Source organism: Leopardus geoffroyi, chromosome B1 (assembly GCF_018350155.1).
Source record: "Leopardus geoffroyi isolate Oge1 chromosome B1, O.geoffroyi_Oge1_pat1.0, whole genome shotgun sequence".
NCBI lineage: Eukaryota > Metazoa > Chordata > Mammalia > Carnivora > Felidae > Leopardus > Leopardus geoffroyi.
In genome coordinates, this window is record NC_059327.1 from 123,485,694 (window position 1) to 123,500,383 (window position 14,690).

Genomic DNA, 14,690 nt, shown 5'->3' on the forward strand with positions numbered 1-14,690 from the left:
GAAACAGGCTCCAGGCTCTGAGCAGTCAGCACAGAGCCTGACGTGGGGCTCAAACTCACGGACCCTGAGATCGTGACCTGAGCCGGTCGGACGCTTAACCGACTGAGCCACCCAGGCGCCCCATGATTAATTTCAATAACATTATTTCTTATATGTGAAATTGTTAAAAAATGTTTATCTTATGTCCACAATTAAACCATTATTTCTGGAAGATGATAATCTTTCATTCTGCTTATTTTTTGATATAACTATAGTTAGTGGAGTGAGGTTAATGTTTATTAACACATTTTGAATAAATTGATAATAGATTTGAAAAATGAACAGTTTTATTTAGTTTTAAAAATGTTTGTTTCGGGGCGCCTGGGTAGCTCAGTTGGTTGAGCGTTCAACTTCGGCTCAGGTCATGGTCTCACAGTTTGTGAGTTCGAGCCCCACATCAGGCTCTGTGCTGACCGCTTGCTCAGAGCCTGGAACCTGCTTCAGATTCTGTGTCTCCTTCTCTCTCTGCACCCCCCCCCCCCCCGCCCCAGTTCAGGCTTTGTCTCACTCTGTTTCTCAAAAAAAGTAAATCAATGTAAAAAAATTAAAAAAAAATGTTTGTTTCTTTATTTTGAGAGAGTGAGCATGTGCACGTGCATGAGTGGGGAGGGGGGACATAGAGAGAGGGAGAGAGAGAGTCCCAAGCAGGCTTTGCACTGTCAGTGTGGGACTTGGTCCCACTAACCGGGAGATCATGACCTGAGCTAAAATCAAGAGTCAGACTCTCAACCGACTGAGCTACCTAGATGCCCCAAGCAGTTTTATTTAAAATTTGAATTTAGGGAAAGAATTCTTAGGTTTTATCTTTCCTTCCATTTATCCTAATGTCCTGGAAGAATAAATTTAAAGCAATAAAATAATTAAATACTCTAGTGTCTTTGGATTTAAGCATTTTCTTATGGTGCCACAAAATATAATATGAATATAATATTTTAATGAATGATTGTGAGTTTTTAAAAATTTATCATATCCCTGAGATGTGTTTAATTCTGCTATGTATACAGTGTTGTTTCAGTACATCTTTTGAATATATTATGGTGTCCTACTCTACTGAGAACTTCTGTTAAAAAACACAATATTACCTTTTATTCAACCTGAACATTTTCCACAAGAATCTTTCTTGCTTTTGGCCATGCATCTTCATTAACTTCCTTAATGAAGTCCTTAATATAGAAAGACATTAAATAATAGTTTCTATTGACATTCTTTGATTTGGTAATGCAAAATTTATGAGGTTGCTATAATAACTTCTTATCTGTTAAAAAACTGAGCAAAATTTCACTAGGTGGCGCCAATATTTTGGATTTTATGGACATAAAACTACTTATTCATTTCCCATATTCATTAAAACAAATGTTTAAACAGTATGTGGCAAGATATGAAAATATGCTTTGTAGTTCTCCTGAGCAAACCTAAATTGGAAATTTTAGTTTTTTGTCTGTTCTGCCAAATGGAAATAACTTAGCAGTATGTATTTAAAAATGTTATTTAAATTCTGGTTGCAAAATAAGTTATAGAGCTATCATTCCATTTATCTATATAAAGTTATGAAAACAGAATTTTATTTTTTAGAAATTTTTTTTAATGTTTATTTATTTTTAAGACAGGGAGACAGAGCACGAGTGGGGGAGGGGCAGAGAGAGAGGGAGACACAGAATCTGAAACAGGCTCCGATGAGGGGCTCGAACCCACGAACTGTGAGATCATGACCTGAGCCGAAGTCAGATGCTTAACCGAGTGAGCCACCCAGGTGCCCCAAAACTGTTAGAATTTTAAAAGTTACATTTAAAAGGTATAATTTATAAACTAGGTTTTCCTCTGAATTAATAGATTATTTAAGATAATTTATTAATTTTAAGTAAGATCTTAAGTAGATTTCAAGTAGAAAGGTGTAGTTTCAAGTAAGTAAAAATATGCTTATAAACATTAATGATGATGATTATTATTTTAAAAAAAATTTTTTTTAACGTTTATTTACTTTTGAGACAGAGAGAGACAGATCATGAACAGGGGAGGGTCAGAGAGAGAGAGGGAGACACAGAATCTGAAACAGGCTCCAGGCTCTGATCTGTCAGCACAGAGCCTGATGCGGGGCTCGAACTCACCAGCCGTGAGGTCATGACCCGAGCTGAAGTCGGATGCTTAACCGACTGAGCCACCCAGGCGCCCCAATGATAATTATTTTTTGAAGCCTGTCATTATTACTAATGGCTCTCTCTTATGGATGGATTGTTCCATTATTTATGATGGAAAGGTTTTACCTTTTCACTTATCATTGCTAGTCTTTAATATTTATTAAATTACCTGATTACTTAGCATTATTAACAGGTATTTGGGATTTTATTGCAGTTAGTAATATGTAGTGGTGGCCTTGAAATAACTTAAATTTGAGGATAAACAAAGATTTAGGAGGACTTGCACACAATTAAATGTGTTTTTCTTTCCTAAACACAAATTAGTGGTTTGTGTAATGGCTACTGTGTCTAAAAGTTGGAGTGCAAACTTTTTTTATTTTCTGAGTTTTCCAATTTTTAAATCAGGGTTTCAAAGAGGAAAGGAAAGGTGTCAAGATGGGAGAAAAAATTATATGTGAGAAATGGAGTGAGGAAGAAGTTTGGAAACATTTATTGGTCAGACAGTGGTTATTTATCCTTTGGAAGAGCATCTGATATTTTCAAGCCTAATCATAAAATGATTGGTATTGTTACTCATGACTTTTATATACTGAAGTCATACTCATTCATGGTAAAATTTTAAGAACTATATAAAATAAATAAAACATTATTGATTTAGTGGTGAAGAGTTCAGGCTTTAGACTCACACTCCAAATTTTTACTCTAGCATATACTAGTTGTATGATCTTGGGCAAGTTATTTTGCCATTTTAAGTCTAAACAGTTTTCCATCTAAATTTCTAAAGTATAAATAATAGTATCTGCAAAAAGGTTGTGAGAATCCAATGAGATGTAATTATATATACACACACATGAATTGCTTAACACAGTGTCTGACATTTGTTAACATGATAAGTGATACATATTACTATTACTCATTTAATGAATATTTTTTGAATACCTACTCCATGTTGTGAATAGAAAGATGATGAATAATACAGAGGCTCTTATCAAGGAGTTCACACTTTGATAGAAGCTACAAATATGTACAAGAGTTTTCAATAATATTCAAATCAGTTACAATGGGACTTCAGAAGAGAAACTCATTGGTTCTTCTTGGAGAATGGCAGAAGTCAGGAAAGGATTTCAAAATATGTTTGGGTTGTGTTTTGAAGGATGGGTAGTTATTTGGATGAAATATAACATTGCAGGCAAAGAGAATGTGCAAAGCCATGAACATTTGAGAAAAGCAATCTTTTTTTTATCTAGAGGTGATGATGAACCAGTAAATATTTTAGAGCAGGAAATTCACAACAGCTTTGTGATTTTAGAAAAGTAGGACAGTTAACTGTGAGTCAAATGTATGGGGTGTACATAGTGATTCACATAGTGAATTCCTTTATTAAGATGGTGAAATGAGGAGCACCTTGTGGCTCAGTCAGTTGAGCATCTGACTCTTGATTTTGACTCAGGTTGTAATCCAGGGTCTTGGGATCAAGCCCCATGTTGGGCTCTGTGCTAAGCATGGAACCTGCTTAAGATTTCTCTCTCTCTCTTTCTCTTTCTCTCTCTCCCTGTCTCCCTCTGCCTCTCTCCCTGATTGCTGTCTCTAAAAAGAAAAAAAAAATAAAGATAGTGAGGTAACCCTAGAAATGATGGGAAAGTGACATATATTTGTATGCTAATATTGGTTTTTATCTAGTGATTAATTTGATGTAGGAGGATGAGTGGGATGTATTGAGGATGACTGCTAGATTTCTCACTTAGAGTACTATATGGATACTAGAGAGAGTTGGAGAGAGAGCATACAGAAAGCATGTCATTGTGTGTGTGTGTGTGTGTGTGTGTGTGTGTGTGTGTGTGTGATGTGTAGTTCTGGGAAATGAGATTATTTTAAGCATCTGTTTGTTACATAGGTAGAAATGTCTTGAAGGTTGTCAGAAAATTGAGAAAAATCTGGATTGGAGATTTAGGAATTAGTCTTCAGGCTAAGTTATATAGTCCATAAGGAATGAGGATTGAACCTGGAGGTTGACAACCTTTAATGAGGATCAGGGGAATCTAAGAAAGAAGCAAAGAAGGAGGATTAAAAATGGTATGAGTAGAATGAGGAAGAAATGATCTCATAGGAGCCAGAGGAGGATTGCGTATCAAGAAAGTGGTTGCCATCTGTGTTACATACTTTGGATAGATTAATAAACATAACCCAAGTGGTGCCTGGGTGGCTCAGTTGGTTAAGCATCCAACTCTTGATTTCGGCTCAGGTCACGATCTCACAGTTTGTGAGTTCGAGCCCTGCATTGGGCTCTGTGCTGGCAGTATGAAGCCTGCTTGGGATTCTCTCTCTCCCTCTCTCTCTGCTCCTCCCCTGTTTGCTCTCCTGCTCTCTCTCAAAATAAGTAAATAAAATAATAAAAAAAAACCCCAAAACATCGTTTAAAAAAATAAAGATAACTGAAAAGAATCCATTGAATGTTGCAGAATTTTAAAATCAATGGTAATTTTAGCAAAACACTCTGATGGACCAGGTTGCAGGCAGCAGATGACAATGGACTTAAGAATGGATAGACTTGGATTGTGATGCTTCCCACTTTGGTCTTCTTCAATACTACTTTGGCTATTCGGGGTCTTTTGTGGTTCCATACAAATTTTAGCATTGCTTGTTCTAGCTTTGAGAAGAATGCTGGTACAATTTTGATTGGGATTGCATTGAATGTGTAGATTGCTTTGGGTAGTATTGACATTTTAACAATATTTATTCTTCCAATCCATGAGCATGCAATGTTTTTCCATTTCTTTGTATCTTCTACAATTTCCTTCATAAGCTTTCTGTAGTTTTAAGCATACATATCTTTTACATCTTTGGTTAGGTTTATTCCTAGGTATTTTATGCTTCTTGGTGCAGTTGTGAATGGGATCAGTTTCTTTATTTGTCTTTCTGTGGCTTCATTATTAGTGTATAAGAATGCAACTGATTTCTGTACATTAATTTTATATCCTGTGACTTTGCTGAATTCATGTATCAGTTCTAGCAGACTTTTGGTGGAGTCTATCGGGTTGTCCATGTATAATATCATGTCATCTGCAAAAAGTGAGAGCTTGACTTCATCTTTGCCAATTTTGATGCTTTTGATTTCCTTTTGTTGTCTGATTGCTGATGCTAGCACTTCCAACACTATGTTAAACAACAGTGGTGAGAGTGGATGTCCCTGTCCTGTTCCTGATCTCAGGGGGAAAGCTCTGTTTTTCCCCATTGAGAATGATATTAGCTGTGGGCTTTTCATAAATGGCTTTTATGATGTTTAAGTATGTTCCTTCTATCCCATCTTTCTCAAGGGTTTTTATTAAGAAAGGATGCTGAATTTTGTCAAATGCTTTTTCTACAATGATTGACATGATCATATGGTTCTTATCTTTTATTTATTTAAAAAAAAATTTTTTTTTCAACGTTTATTTATTTTTGGGACAGAGAGAGACAGAACATGAACGGGGGAGGGTCAGAGAGAGAGGGAGACACAGAATCGGAAACAGGCTCCAGGCTCTGAGCCATCAGCCCAGAGCCTGACGTGGGGCTCGAACTCACGGACCACGAGATCATGACCTGGCTGAAGTCGGACGCTTAACCGACTGCGCCACCAAGGCGCCCCATTATCTTTTCTTTTATTAACGTGGTGTATCACATTGATCCCAGACTTTAGCCTCTACTACAAAACTGTAATCATCAAGACAGCATGGTATTGGCACAAAAACAGACACACAGACCAATGGAATAGAATAGAGACTCCAGAATTGGACCCAAAAATGTATGGCCAACTAATCTTTGACAAAGCAGGAAAGAATATCCAATGGAAAAAAGACAGTCTCTTTAACAAATGGCTGGGAGAACTGGACAGAAACATGCAGGAGAATGAAACTAGACCACTTTCTTACACCATTCACAAAAATAAACTCAAAATGGATAAAGGACCTGAATGTGAGATAGGAAACCATCAAAACCCTAGAGGAGAAAGCAGGAAAAAAACCTCTCTGACCTCAGCCACAGCAATTTCTTACTTGACACATCTCCAAAGGCAAAGGAATTAAAAGCAAAAATGAACTATTAGGACCTCATGAGGATAAAAAGCTTCTGCACAGCAAAGGAAACAATCAACAAAACTAAAAGGCAATAGACGGAATTGAAAGAGATAATTGCAAATGACATATTGGACAAAAGGCTAGTATCCAAAATCTATGAAGAACTCGCCAAACTCCACACCTGAAAAACAAATGATCCAGTGAAGAAATGGGCAGAAAACATGAATAGACACTTCTCTAAGGAAGACATCCGGATGGCCAACAGGCACATGAAAAGATGCTCAACGTCGCTCCTCATCAGGGAAATACAATCAAAACCACACTGAGATATCACTTCATGCCAGTCAGAGTGGCTAAAATGAACAAATCAGGAGACTATAGATGCTGGCGAGGATGTGAGAAACGGGAACCCTCTTGCACTGTTGGTGGGAATGCAAACTGGTGCAGCCACTCTGGAAAACAGTGTGGAGGTTCCTCAGAAAATTAAAAATAGACCTACCCTATGACCCAGCAATAGCACTGCTAGGAATTTACCCAAGGGATACAGGAGTACTGATGCATAGGGGCACTTGTACCCCAATGTTTATAGCAGCATTTTCAACAATAGCCAAAATATGGAAAGAGCCTAAATGTCCATCAACTGATGAATGGATAAAGAAACTGTGGTTTATATATACAATGGAATACTACTTGGCAATGAGAAAGAATGAAATATGGCCTTTTGTAGCAACATGGATGGAACTGGAGAGTGTTATGCTAAGTGAAATAAGCCATACAGAGAAAGGCAGATACCATATGGTTTCACTCTTATGTGGATCCTGAGAATCTTAACAGAAGACCATGGGGGATGGGAAGGGAAAAGAAAAAAACGTTAGAGAGGGAGGAAGCCAAAGCATAAGAGACTTAAAAACTGAGAACAAACTGAGGGTTGATGGGGGGTGGGAGGGAGGGGAAAGTGGGTGATGGGCATTGAGGAGGGCACCTGTTGGGATGAGCACTGGGTGTTGTATGGAAACCAATTTGACAATAAATTTCATATTAAAAAAATAAAGCATTAAAAAAAAGAACGGATAGACTTCAGAAAATCTTGTGATTATAGATTGCTTACTCTTTCAGGGAGTTTGCCTAGCATGGAAGGCCGAGAGATAAGCTCTTATTGAATAGCTAGAGTTTTTTTTTTTTTTTTTTCCTTTTCTAGAGGAGAGACTTTATAGTTCTTGACACTATAAATGTCTGCATGTGTTATTTACCTTTTGCTAATTTAGGATTATTGCCAAAATAAAAGCTAGGTTAATGATTTTAAATAACCTGATAATTAAGTTATTAATATTTCAATTCAAAAAGCTTTTTTTTTAAAATTTTTTTTTCCAACGTTTATTTATTTTTGGGACAGAGAGAGACAGAGCATGAACAGGGGAGGGGCAGAGAGAGAGGGAGACACAGAATCGGAAACAGGCTCCAGGCTCTGAGCCATCAGCCCAGAGCCTGACGCGGGGCTCGAACTCACGGACCGCGAGATCGTGACCTGGCTGAAGTCAGACGCTTAACCGACTGCGCCACCCAGGCGCCCCTCAAAAAGCTTTTATTGAAGTGAGTAATGTTTGGTTAGCATTACACTAGTTGCCATAGGACTTCAGATATTAAAAAAAAAAAAACTTATTTTCCTTCTAACTGGAGACACAGATCACATATATGAAACAGAAAATACACGGTGTTTCCCCTGACATTTACTGAATGAATGAATGAATGAATGAATGAATGAATGAATGAATGAACAAATGAATGACATAGATCTATGAGGGTTAAAAATAGAGTATATGTGAAATATAGGGATATGCTGAATGAAATGGGCTTTAGTAGTTCTTATGACGTACAAAGCTGTTATAACCTGACCTTTACTCCAAATGCACATTTCACATTTTTTCTCTATGTATCCTATATTTTAGTCATAGTGAACTCCTTTCAGTTTCTTGAGCTTACCATTCTTGTGCCTCATTCCACACCTCTCTCCCTCTGCATAAGCTAGTCTTTCCCCTGGAAAGACTTTTTCTTCTTTTTCTTCATGTGGCTGACTTGCACTCATTCTTTGAGATTTAACACCTGATAGTCTACACATACCTCAATCATGGCATTTATCATGCTTTATAATAACATTGTGTATTTCTGCCACCAGTCCATGCCATTCTTGAGGTCAGAGATTATGTCTTATTGATTTTAAATCTTTTAAATCCCTAACACATGGTAGATGAAAGGAATTATTGAGTGAAGGAATAAAATCACATTGAGTTTGGCTCTTACAGGAAATGTTGGGCAGAAGATTGGTGGGCAATAGCAAATGAGGACATTTTGGGTAGAAGTAGAAAACATGGCCTGTGTGTAGCTGGCAGAGTAATCTAGCTGGCCAATGAGATTATTTTAGTACTGAGAGAACCCTAAAGATCGAAATAATGAAGGGCTTTTAATGCAAGCTGGAAATGTTCAGATTCCAATGTAAATTGGAATAGTCATTTTTAAGCAGGAGGACGTGGAAACATTTTTCAGGTTGTTTATTTTGATAGTTGTTTATTTTACAGAACTCCCTTGTTTAAATCTCATTCATTCCTGAAAGCATATTGGATAACAAATTTTTGGGTAGCAGGAACCTGTATTCTGTTATTTTAAGGACAAAAAAATAATACACCTGTTCTGTGTTTCCCTCTCTCTCTCCCCCTCCCCTGCTCATGTTCTGTCTTCTCTGTCTCTCTCAAAAATAAACATAAAAAAAAAAAAACTAAAAAAAATAATACATCTGGTTCATGCAAAATGCTACATCGGTTTCCCAAATAAAACACACTTAAACACTTATATAACAATCACACAAGGATTTCTTTTTTTTTTTTTTTTCACACAGGATTTCTATAAGGCATTTAAAACACCAGTTACTTAATTAAAAAAATATATGTATTGAACTCATTAGTAAGGTTTTATGTAGTCAATAATGATACTGCTGTATATCACATAACTGTTTATTTTGCAAAAAACATGTTCTGTAATGTCAATAAACAGTGAAATAGTATGTTATAGATACTAAAAGTATATAAATTTTCTGAGTTGATTATGTCCTCAGCCAAGTGACAGAAGCAAAATCTGAGATCAGTGAAGTACTAAGCCTGGACAGCAAGGAAGGCATGGGAGGAAGTGGGAAGATAAGATCATTGCAGTAACGCACTGCACTTTAAACAAAATCAGGAGTGGTCTCATGAGGACAACAGCTGAGATAAAACTGTGGCCCACCCTAAATTCTCTGAACAGATTTGTGCAGGTCACATGTTTTGCTTCTATGCACCTGCAGATTCATTATTGTAAGTTTCTATTTAAGTATTGAATTTTGGGTAAGATGTTTGGCAGGTCATTACTTAAATATTTGGATTCAAGTAATGAGAGCTTGGACAGTGATGCAGATCCATATTTAATTATGTTCTTTTAAAAATGATTGAAATATATTACTTTTATGTGGACTTACAGGTTTTTTGATTTGTTAAATGTGTATATATATATACACACATATATATATGTGTATACACACACACACACACACACACATATATATGAGTTCTTCCTTGATATTGTGTATTTTTAAAACATGCTTTTTCTGCCCTTTTTTTGGTTCAAAGGAACAAGCACTGAAAAACAATAGCATGGACTTTATGGAAGTCAGACGTGATTTGAGTTCTTCTCCAGTGTTTGCTAGTTGTAGACTGTTGAACAAATTGTTTGTTTCAAGGCTTTTCTTTAAAATTAAGAGTATCTCAGGGCACCTGGGTAGCTTAGGCGGTTAAGTGTCTGACTTCAGCTCAGGTCATGATGTCATGATTTGTTGGTTTGAGCCCTACTTCGGGCCCTGTGTTGACAACTGAGTCTGGAGCCTACTTTGGATTCTGTGTCTCCCTCTCTGCTTCTCCCCCACTCGTGCTCTGTCTCTGTCTCTCTCTCTCAAAAATAAACATTAAAAAAATACAATGAAGAGTATCTCATGGTTTGTTGTGAGAATTAATTTCAACAGTGCAGGAGATGTGTTTACTGTAGTGTTTATTATAGTGATAAATACATGACACTCAATAATTTATTATTTTCTATGATACTAAAAATATAACAAGTTTAAAGTCACAGTATGTGTAGAATTTTTGTTTTGTTATAGCCTATGAATATACATTCATTTATCTCAAAGTGATATACTTCTGTTCCAACAGTTTTTAAGTTTATTTGTGTTACTTTAAGACATTGCTTACCCTTGCCCCCAAATTATTTTGTCTTTATTTTTTCAAATAATTTTGTCTTTATGCTAAAACAATATATATATAAGAGGAACATGAGAACTGTGGTAACCATTGATAATGATTGGTCCATTTGTGTTGATTTGATAATTTTAATACCTTTATTGAACCCAGGTACAGAATCCTCTTGTTTTCCCCTTTCTTTAATGAAATAAAACATTATGAGTGTCTACAACAAAGCTACTAGAACTAGTGAATGTGCAAGATCATATGATAGAGTCAATATACAAAAATAAATTACATTTCAAATACTAACACATAAAAATTAAAAATTTAGCAGCTCCGCATCTAGATATTTACATAATACAAATGAACATATATGTTCAAACACACATATTTTCATAGCAGATTTATTCATTATTATGAATATTCCCCAAAGCGGAAACAACTCAAGTGTTCATCAATAGGTGAATGGAAAATAGGTGGATATTCATGCAATGTAATGCCATTTAGCAATAGAGAGAACAACCTGTAGAATGACTCATTCACAAAACCTCATGGCAAATCTCAGAAACATTCTTCTGAGTGAAAGAAACCCACTATTAATAAAATATTACTGTATGCTTCCATTTATATAAAACTCTAGAAAAGACAAATCCAGTCTGTAATAACTGGAAATAAACTAGCTGTTGCCTGTGGCTTGGGATAGAAAGATTGTTTGGAAAGTAGTGCAAGGAAATTTTGGGGAAACATTCTACATCTTGATTATGGCTTTATGGTTTAATTGTTATAGAATTTTTGGATCTGTCAAAACTCATTAGAATGTATATTTAAAGTGGGTATATTATATTGCTTGTAAATTACTTTATCGTATATGTAAATTGTATGATATATAGTTTACTGGAAGGTAAGCTGTGAGAGGGCAAGGATTTTTGTTTTTATTGTTCATTGTCTTTTTTTTCAAATTATTTTGTCTATACTGAAACAATGTATATAAGGAACATGAGAACTGTGATAACCAGTGATTATGATTGGAACATTTGTGTTGATTTGATTATTTTAATATCTCCACTTCTTGGAACTGTATATGTGATGAATGATTGAAAAATCTGATAGATATTTGAATTAAGCATACTACAAGACATTTGCTTTTCAGTATTATTTTTCCACAATCTTTTTCTACTTGTCAACGTTGTATTTTTTTTATATTGTTATTTCATATTTTCTAAGAATTTATATGAATAAAAAGATTAAACTCCACTAAAGATCATCTTGGCCTGTTTATAGTAAAATGAAAGTTTTATCAGTGTAATATTTACATCAGTGATTTGGAAAAGAATGATTGTGATAATCTTAAATATTCTGAAATAGTTAATTCTAAAGTATCCTTATACCAGGATTTAAATTCACAGTTTTACTATTTTCCAGTTTTCAGTGTTTAATAATCATTATTGCATGTGTGAGTTTTCTGAGATGGGAATGAGAGGAACTTGAGGAAGGCCAGTGGAGTTGGGGTTCAGTGAGAAAGGAGAATGGATGGTACAAGATGATATTTGGGAGACCCAGAGAGGCCAGATTAGGCAAGTCTTTATAGGCCTTGGTAGGAAGTTTAGATTTTGTTCTTAGGGCAATAATGTGTTTCATATAGGGGACTAACATGGTATTTCTTCTGGAAGGACCCTAGAATGGAGAGGGCAACAGTAGAAGATTATGGTAATAGTGGCTATAGAGATAGAATATATTTATTCAGGGTACAGTTTAGACTGAGATAGGAGAAGGGCTTTGTAATGCCAATCTGTGAACTCTGCACTTTTCTATATAGCCAAAGGAAGTCAATGAAGAGCTTATCAGGGAGTTACCTGATTAGATTTGTTATTTAGGAAATGTTTGGCAGTGTTAAGGATGGACTTGAATAGGGGACAGATGGGCAGAAGGGAAACCAAGTATATGTTTCTTTAATATACCAGATCGGAAATGCTGGAGTTCTGGGTCTGTGGTAGCAGTTTTCTGATCTTTCCTCTAGGATAAATCATATCTGGAGGCAATCCATCTGTGCCGGAGTTACAAGATGCGGTAGGACTAAATTGAGACTAAATTTGACTTGAGTGCTTATGTTGGGGAGGTTGTTCCTTAACATAAAAAGTGGGTTCAAATTGGAGGGTAGGAAGTAGAAACTGGAGAAATTTCTGGAGGCACTAGAGTACAATGTAGTTACAGGGATTTAACATTAGGCTCCGGTGGCCTCCTTGGTGGGTGGGAAGTATACTGTTAAGGATAGCATAGTTGTCCCTATAATTTTCTCACAGTCTTGTCTCCTCCTATTTGACAGTTCCTTTTAGTTCTTAATGCTTGACTATCTCCCTAGGTAATGGCTTTTTGTACTTACTCTACCAAACTCTTACCATGGCCTCTACTGAACTAAGCTATTTGCTGTGACCCTGCTTGTCAAATCTTGAACTGAATTAATAACTTCTTTTTACTTCCTACCCTAACCCAATAAAACCCAAGGTATATGCATATTATTAAATATGAGTAGAGTTGACACACAGTGTTACATTAGTTTCAGGTGTGCAACATAGTGATGTCACAAGTTTATACACTGTGCTGTGCTCACTACAAGTGCATCTACCATCTGTCTCCATACAATCCTAATAGAATATCATTGACTATATTCTCTGTGCTGTGCCTCTCCCTGCTCACCCTGTAACTTATTTATTCCACAGCTGGAAGCCTATATTTGCCTCTCCCATTCACCCATTTTACCCATCACCCCGGACCTTTTTCTTTTCTGGCAACCATCAGTTTGTTCTCTGTATGTATAGTTCTGATTCTGTATAAAGCCCAAGTTTTGATCCCTACTCAGCCTCCCTTATTTTAATAAATGCTTGTAGCATTTTAGCCATCCTCAAGATTGAAATGTTTTCAAGAACTGAAAACACCGACTTCCAGATGGAGAATCTGGTTCTGTTGGAAACGGAAACACAAGACATGCCCCATGAACACAAGTCATACCCCTAAACAGAATTAAGTGTTTAGGCACACCTTTAGCTTTAGCTTTTAATAAAATGTGATGCCTTGTCAGAGTAATAGACTCCATGAAACTAAGTCAAGACTATCCAGAAATTCTCATGGTTATTTCCAGTGCTTTGTTCTGAATTTTCATAAATGATGGCCTTCCTTCAGATTTTTGTTTTTGAAGAAAGATTGACCAAGTTTTCACAAGAGAACCCTATTACCTTATTGCTCTTATTTTCCCTTGCCTCATGCATATAGTTCTCAAGGAAAGGAAACTAAGTGGATGATAACTGTCTCATACTATGAAAAAAGGCTATATCTTCTGGCTTTGAAGAAGTTGTAGTCCTGAGATCACTATCAGAGAAAGGTTCAGCGTATACTGATACTCGAAACTGATCCCACAAATAAAAGTATAACTAAGAGACTTATAATTTGATCAATATGGTAGTTCCTCCATTTGTTTTTAATTTAGTGCCTTTAGTTTTAAATTTGGAAACCCTAATTCCATGTCAACATTTTATCTCAGCAGCCAGAATACCTGAGCATCATTACAGGACACCATCGCTTCCATGCATTCTCTGCTTTGAGGACTTTTTAACCACTTAGAACCGAGCTAGAGGGAGCATCTGAAATATAGATAAGGGGGACAGGGAAGGTTCAAAGCTAGCTGATTATCAGGTCTGAAGAGTGGGGTTAGATTTTAAGTAGAAGAGAGAGGAAAGAGTCCAGAATCTAGGAAGATCAATATTAGATTAGTAAACATAATAAGAGGCAGCTGACGCAGGGTCAGAACAGAAATCGTGAATAGTGTGAACACATTGAGGCCCATTTTTATGCACTGCTGGCTGCATTTTTAAAAAGTTTATTATTTATTTTAAAAAAGTTTATTTTTGAGAGAGAGAGAGAGAGAGAGAGAGAGAGAGAGAGAGCACAAGTGGGGAGGGGCAGAGAGAGAGAGAGAGAGGGAAACAGGATCCGAAGTAGATTCCATGCTGACAGCAGAGAGCCCCAAGCAGGGCTCGAACTGCTGAACTGCAAGATCATGACCTGAACTGAAGTTGGATGCTTACCAGACTGAGCCACCCAGGCACCCCAGTTTATTTATGTATTGAAGTATATATATAGAGAGAGCGAGAGCAAGCAAGCTTGGGCAGGGGAGGGGCAGAGAGAGGGAGAGAGAGAATCCCAAACAGGTT